Raw genomic sequence first — 5585 nt, 5'->3', positions numbered from 1 at the left:
ATGATATCTACTGATCTGCTTTCATCGAACACCTCAAAAATATTATGAAAAAAAATCAAGTAAGTTAGTTAAAACAAAAAAAAGAAGGAACGGAAGAAGGAAGCGAGGGAGGGAATCGAGAGAAGGAGAGAGAGGGGAAAACGAGGAAGTGATAAAAATGAGAAAAAAACAGAAAGACAGACTGGAACGAGGAAGAGGGGAAAGAGAGGGAGGGAAGAGCTTAGACGACACCTAAAATAAATCGAATGGAGTCAGTGGGAAGTGAGAACTTTCCTAAAACTTAACACCTGAGCAACGCGGAGACTCGCGGATTACAGGTAGGATTAGACCCCTTTCCTTCCCCTCACCTTTCCTTCCCCTCACCTTGCCCAAATGAGAAGAGAAAATGTGATAAAAAACTACCAAAAGTAGAACAAATACAAATACGTACAGGAATAGGAAAAAAAATGACAATAAGGTTCAAAATAAATAAGAGAATAAATAAGGTGGAACGAAACTAAAGGAAAAATAAAACGAACAAAATAGAGATGGGTCAAAACAGTTATATAAGGAAATTGAAAAGAAAAAAACAAGGTGGGATTAAAAAAAAACATAACGAAAACTAGATACGACAAAATACTAACAAAACAAAAATAGGAAAAAAATGGCAAAAGGAAAGTTGAGACAAAAACAACAGACTATACTAACAAGACGGGATGAATATAAACAAGACAAAGGCGAAACATGTAAATAAATGTAGACAAAAAATATGGAACAAAAAAATCAAGAAAAAAAAGGAAAATGGAAAAAAAAACAGACAAAAAATATAGCAAAAATAACGAAAAAAAAGGAACACCAAGACAAGAACAAACTAACAAACTGTCAAAGGGAGCTCCTCTACAATTGAATGCTTAAGCTAAATGAAGAAAACATAAAGAGAGGAAATAATAAAAACAAAACAAAAACAAAGCAGTAAATAAAGGAGTAAAATAGTCAGGGATAAAAACCTTCCCCAACTTCCTCCCGGGATTCCCCGCACTTCGAAGCTCACACCTACGGGACCTGACGCCACCCGAGTGCTTCACTTTATTTTATTTTATTCTATTTCATTCACGAAGAGAAGGAGGGAGAAAGAAGATGAAGAGAGAGGAAGGGATGGAATGCAGAGGAAGGGAAGGGAAGAAACGGGAAGATGAAGGTATGGAAGGAAGGAAAGGTAATTAGGAGTGATAAAGAATCGCGAGAGATGAAGAGAGGGAATGAAGGACAATGTGAGGAAATGTGAAGGAGGTAATGAAAGGAAGGAAGGAGGGAAGGAAGGGAGGGAAGGACATGACAAAAGATAGTTAGATAGATAGATAGAGATAAAAAGATAGACTGATAGAAACGGCGGGAGAAGTGATGAAAAGGAAAGAGGAAAGAGGAATGTATAAGAAAGAGGAGTGAGGGCGAGGAGGGATAGAAAGATAAAGAGGAAAGTAGGAAAAAAAGGAGGAACGACAGAAATAAGAAGAAAAGAGAGATTGAAGGAGACAGGAGGAAGGAAGAGGAGAGATAAAAATAAGGAGCGAGGAAAAGGAGGAGAGAGGAGACGAAAAGGAAATGGCGCCACAATAAACACTTGCCTGCGTCATGACGGGCTGGGGCCGAACACCATCCAGGCCCCTCAAGCAGGCCTACCGGAGCTATAGGCGTAGACGTAAAAAAGAAGAAAAAAAAGGTAGAGGAAATGAGAGAAAAGCGAAGAGAGAGAGAGAGAGAGAGAGAGAGAGAGAGAGAGAGAGAGAGAGAGAGAGAGATTTACATAAAAAATCAGACCACACAGTCTGTCCTTAAACCTAAGTGATTTTACATTAATCAGAAGGCTCCAAAACGTTGCATTTCAACTCTAGTTGACATTAAGTTGAAGGAAGTGACGGTCGAGCTTGTTTTTGAAGGAGTCAATTGTGTTACACTGGACACTTTATTCTTGAATAAAAAGTTTCTTTTAATGAAGTCCAACATTCTGTTCGCTTTATTTGCTGCATCGATGCATTGTAGTGAGAATTTTAGGTTTGACGCGATTTTGACCCCCAAGTCCTTAACGCATTGAACGCTTTTGAGTTTAACGCCGCGCATTTCGTAATCGAACTTCTTATTCCTTTTTCCAACTTGAAGGACCTGGCTCTTGTCTACGTTTAAGGGCATCTCCCATCTATCAGACCAAGTTAAAATTTTGTGCAAATCCTCTTGGAGGCTTTGCCTGTCTTCGTTGGTGTGAACCGAGTTACCAACCTTTGTGTCGTCTGCAAATTTACTAATGCGATTATTGAGTCCAACATCCACATCGTTCATGTAAATAATGAAGAGCCCTGGGCCAAGAACCGAGCCCTGAGGGACGCCACTAGTGACCGGTGCCCACTCTGAGTTAAATCCGTCAATCACCACTTTTTGTTGTCTGTTGCTGAACCAATTCGCAGTGTACATGACCGTCAATACCTATTTGCTTTAATTTGTAAAGTAATTTATGATGTGGGACTTTATCAAACGCTTTCTGGAAATCAAGATAGACTACGTCCAGTGATTTGGTTACGTCATAAACAGTGAAGAGGTCGTTATAAAAGGTTAATAGGTTTGATAGGCAGGATCTTTTGTTACGGAGGCCATGTTGTGAGTCCCCAATTAATGAGTGCCTTCCAAGGTAACTCACAATTTTGTCTCTAATTATGCTCTCAAGTAGCTTACCTAAGCCGAAGTTAGACTTATGACCCTGTAATTACCTAGTACTTTTTGTCTCCTTTCTTAAAAATCGGTGTCACGATAGCCTTTTTCCAATCCAAGGGGACGATGCCTTTTCGCAAGGACGTATTGAATACGGTTGTGAGGGAGGAAAGTATTTCGCTCTTTGTTTCTTTGAGCAGAGTAGGATATACTTTGCCAGGTCCAGGACTTTTATTTGTTTTAAGTGATTGGAGGGCTTTAAGGACTTCATCGGTTGTTATTTCAAAGTTAGGCAATGCATGCTCGGGATTTACATTAGTATTGGTGTTGGTGGTAGTGGTGGGAGGACAGTTAGTATTAAACACCGAGGAAAAGTGATTGTTTAATAGGTTTGCATCGTGTTGGCTGTCAGTCACTAGTGCACCGTCGCTGTTTGTTTAGGGTTCAATTCCACTTCTGATCGCCTTTCTGTTATTTATGTAACGCTTTGCCTGACATACTAATCTTTTTACTCGTCGCCTGGGATCATCGTAAAGTCTAATGTTTTCGGGCGTGCTTTACTCTTTCTTTAGCATGTAAAACAATATTCTCTCCTTGACTGAGTGTTTAATTTCGCTGTTAAACCAAGGTGGGCTTTTATTAGCTTTTATTACACAAAGGGACGAATGTGTTCTGCTGAGTGAGTAAATGATTTTTAAAGATTAGCAGGCGTCCTCTACATTACCGTCATCTGATAGTTGCATTTCTATTAGTTTTCGTCGGATTTCTACGAAGCTAGCTTTTTTTAAATTGGGCACCTTTACTTTACTTTCAGTCACTGATGTTTGAGCTCTAATGTCGACGCGGACTAATTTATGATCGCAAGAACCGCGGTGTTCTTTACCGTGACATTACTGACTAGGAGAGAGAGAGAGAGAGAGAGAGAGAGAGAGAGAGAGAGAGAGAGAGAGAGAGAGAGAGAGAGAGAGAGAGAGAGATTTACATAGAAAATCAGACCACACAGACCCCATGGTCCAGACTAGGTGGCCTGTCCTTAAACCTAAGTGATTTTACATTAATCATATGGCTCCAAAACGTTGCTTTTCTACTCTAGTTAATATTAAGTTCAAGGAAGTGACGGTCGAGCTTGTTTTTAAAGGAGTCAATCGTGTTACACTGGACCACTGATGGTGGGAGCTTATTCCATTCTCGCACTACAACGTTGGTGAAGAAAAATTTGGTGCAGTCTGAATTTACTTGTCTACATTTGAGTTTTGTGCCATTGTTCCTCGTTTGCAAAGTGTCATCGATCATAAACAATGTTGTTCTGTCTACATTCATGAAACCATTAAGTATTTTAAAACATTCGATCAGTTTTCCTCGAAAGGCGACGTTTCTCAAGAGAGAACATGTTAAGGGTGGAAAGCTTTTCTTCGTAGGATTTGTTGCGCAAGGAAGGGATCATTTTTGTTGCTCGACGCTGAACACCTTCTAGTTTAGCAATGTCCTTTGCATGGTGGGGAGACCAAAACTGTACCGCATATTCCAAGTGGGGTCTGACTAAACTATTGCAGAGCGTAAGTATTACATCTTTAATCTTGAATAAAAAGTTTCTTTTCATGAAGCCCAACATTCTGTTCGCTTTATTTGCTGCATCGATGCATTGATGTGAGAATTTGAGGTTTGACGCGATTTTAATCCCCAGGTCCTTAATGCATTGAACACTTGTAAGTTTAACGCCGCGTATTTCGTAATCGAACTTCTTATTTTTTGTTCCAACTTGAAGGACCTGGCACTTGTCTACGTTAAAGGGCATCTCCCATTTATCCGACCAAGCTGAAATTTTGTGCAAATCCTCTTGGAGGCTTTGCCTGTCTTCGTCAGTGAAAACCGAGTTACCAATCTTTGTGTCGTCTGCAAATTTACTAATGCGATTATTGAGTCCAACATCCACGTCGTTGATGTAAATAATGAAGAGCACTGGGCCAAGAACCGAGCCCTGAGGGACGCCACTAGTGACCGGCGCCCACTCTGAGTTAAATCCGTCAATCACAACTCTTTGTTGTCTGTTGCTCAACCAATTCGCGATCCATTGGTTTACTTGACCGTCAATGCCTACTTGCTTTAATTTATAAAGTAATTTATGATGTGGGACTTTATCAAACGCTTTCTGGAAATCAAGATAGAGTACGTCCACTGATTTGGTTACGTCATAAATTGAGAAGAGATCGTTATAAAAGGTCAGTAGGTTTGACAGGCAGGATCTTTTGTTACGGAGGCCATGTTGTGATTCCCCAATTAATGAGTGGCTTTCGAGGTAACTCACAATTTTGTCTCTAATTATGCTCTCGAGTAGCTTACCTACAATTGAGGTTAGACTAATGTGTCGGTAGTTACCTAGGGCCTGACAACATCAGCCCTCACCTGCTAAAAAGATGCGCTGGCCAGCTCGCCCTACCACTTACCACCATCTTCAATAACATCCTTTCCACCTCCAAGTGGCCCACACTTTGGAAGAAAGCAAGAGTGGTGGCCATATACAAGAAAAAAGGCAAACAGGACCCAAAGAACTACCGCCCAGTATCCCTCCTCTCCACTGTTGGGAAAATCTTAGAGTCCCTTATAACAACTAAACTCACGGCCTTCCTCGATGCCCACCATCTCTTCAACACCAAGCAATTCAGCTTCCGGCAGGGATGATCTGCTGCAGACCTGCTGCTCCTTAACTCTGCCTCATGGAACCACTCGCTGGACAGGGGACTCGACACCTTCGTCGTGGCTCCTGACATAGCCGGAGCCTTCGACAGGGTTTGGCACCAAGGCCTCATCGCCAAGCTGAAGAGCCTAGGTGTGCGAGGCGCCCTCCTGCAACTCATTGGGGACTACCTCCAGGACAGGGCGTTACAGGTGGTGATTTACGGCCACAC

Source organism: Eriocheir sinensis, unplaced genomic scaffold (assembly GCF_024679095.1).
Source record: "Eriocheir sinensis breed Jianghai 21 unplaced genomic scaffold, ASM2467909v1 Scaffold1, whole genome shotgun sequence".
NCBI classification, from domain to species: Eukaryota; Metazoa; Arthropoda; class Malacostraca; order Decapoda; family Varunidae; genus Eriocheir; species Eriocheir sinensis.
Note: the sequence above shows the minus strand (reverse complement) of the source record.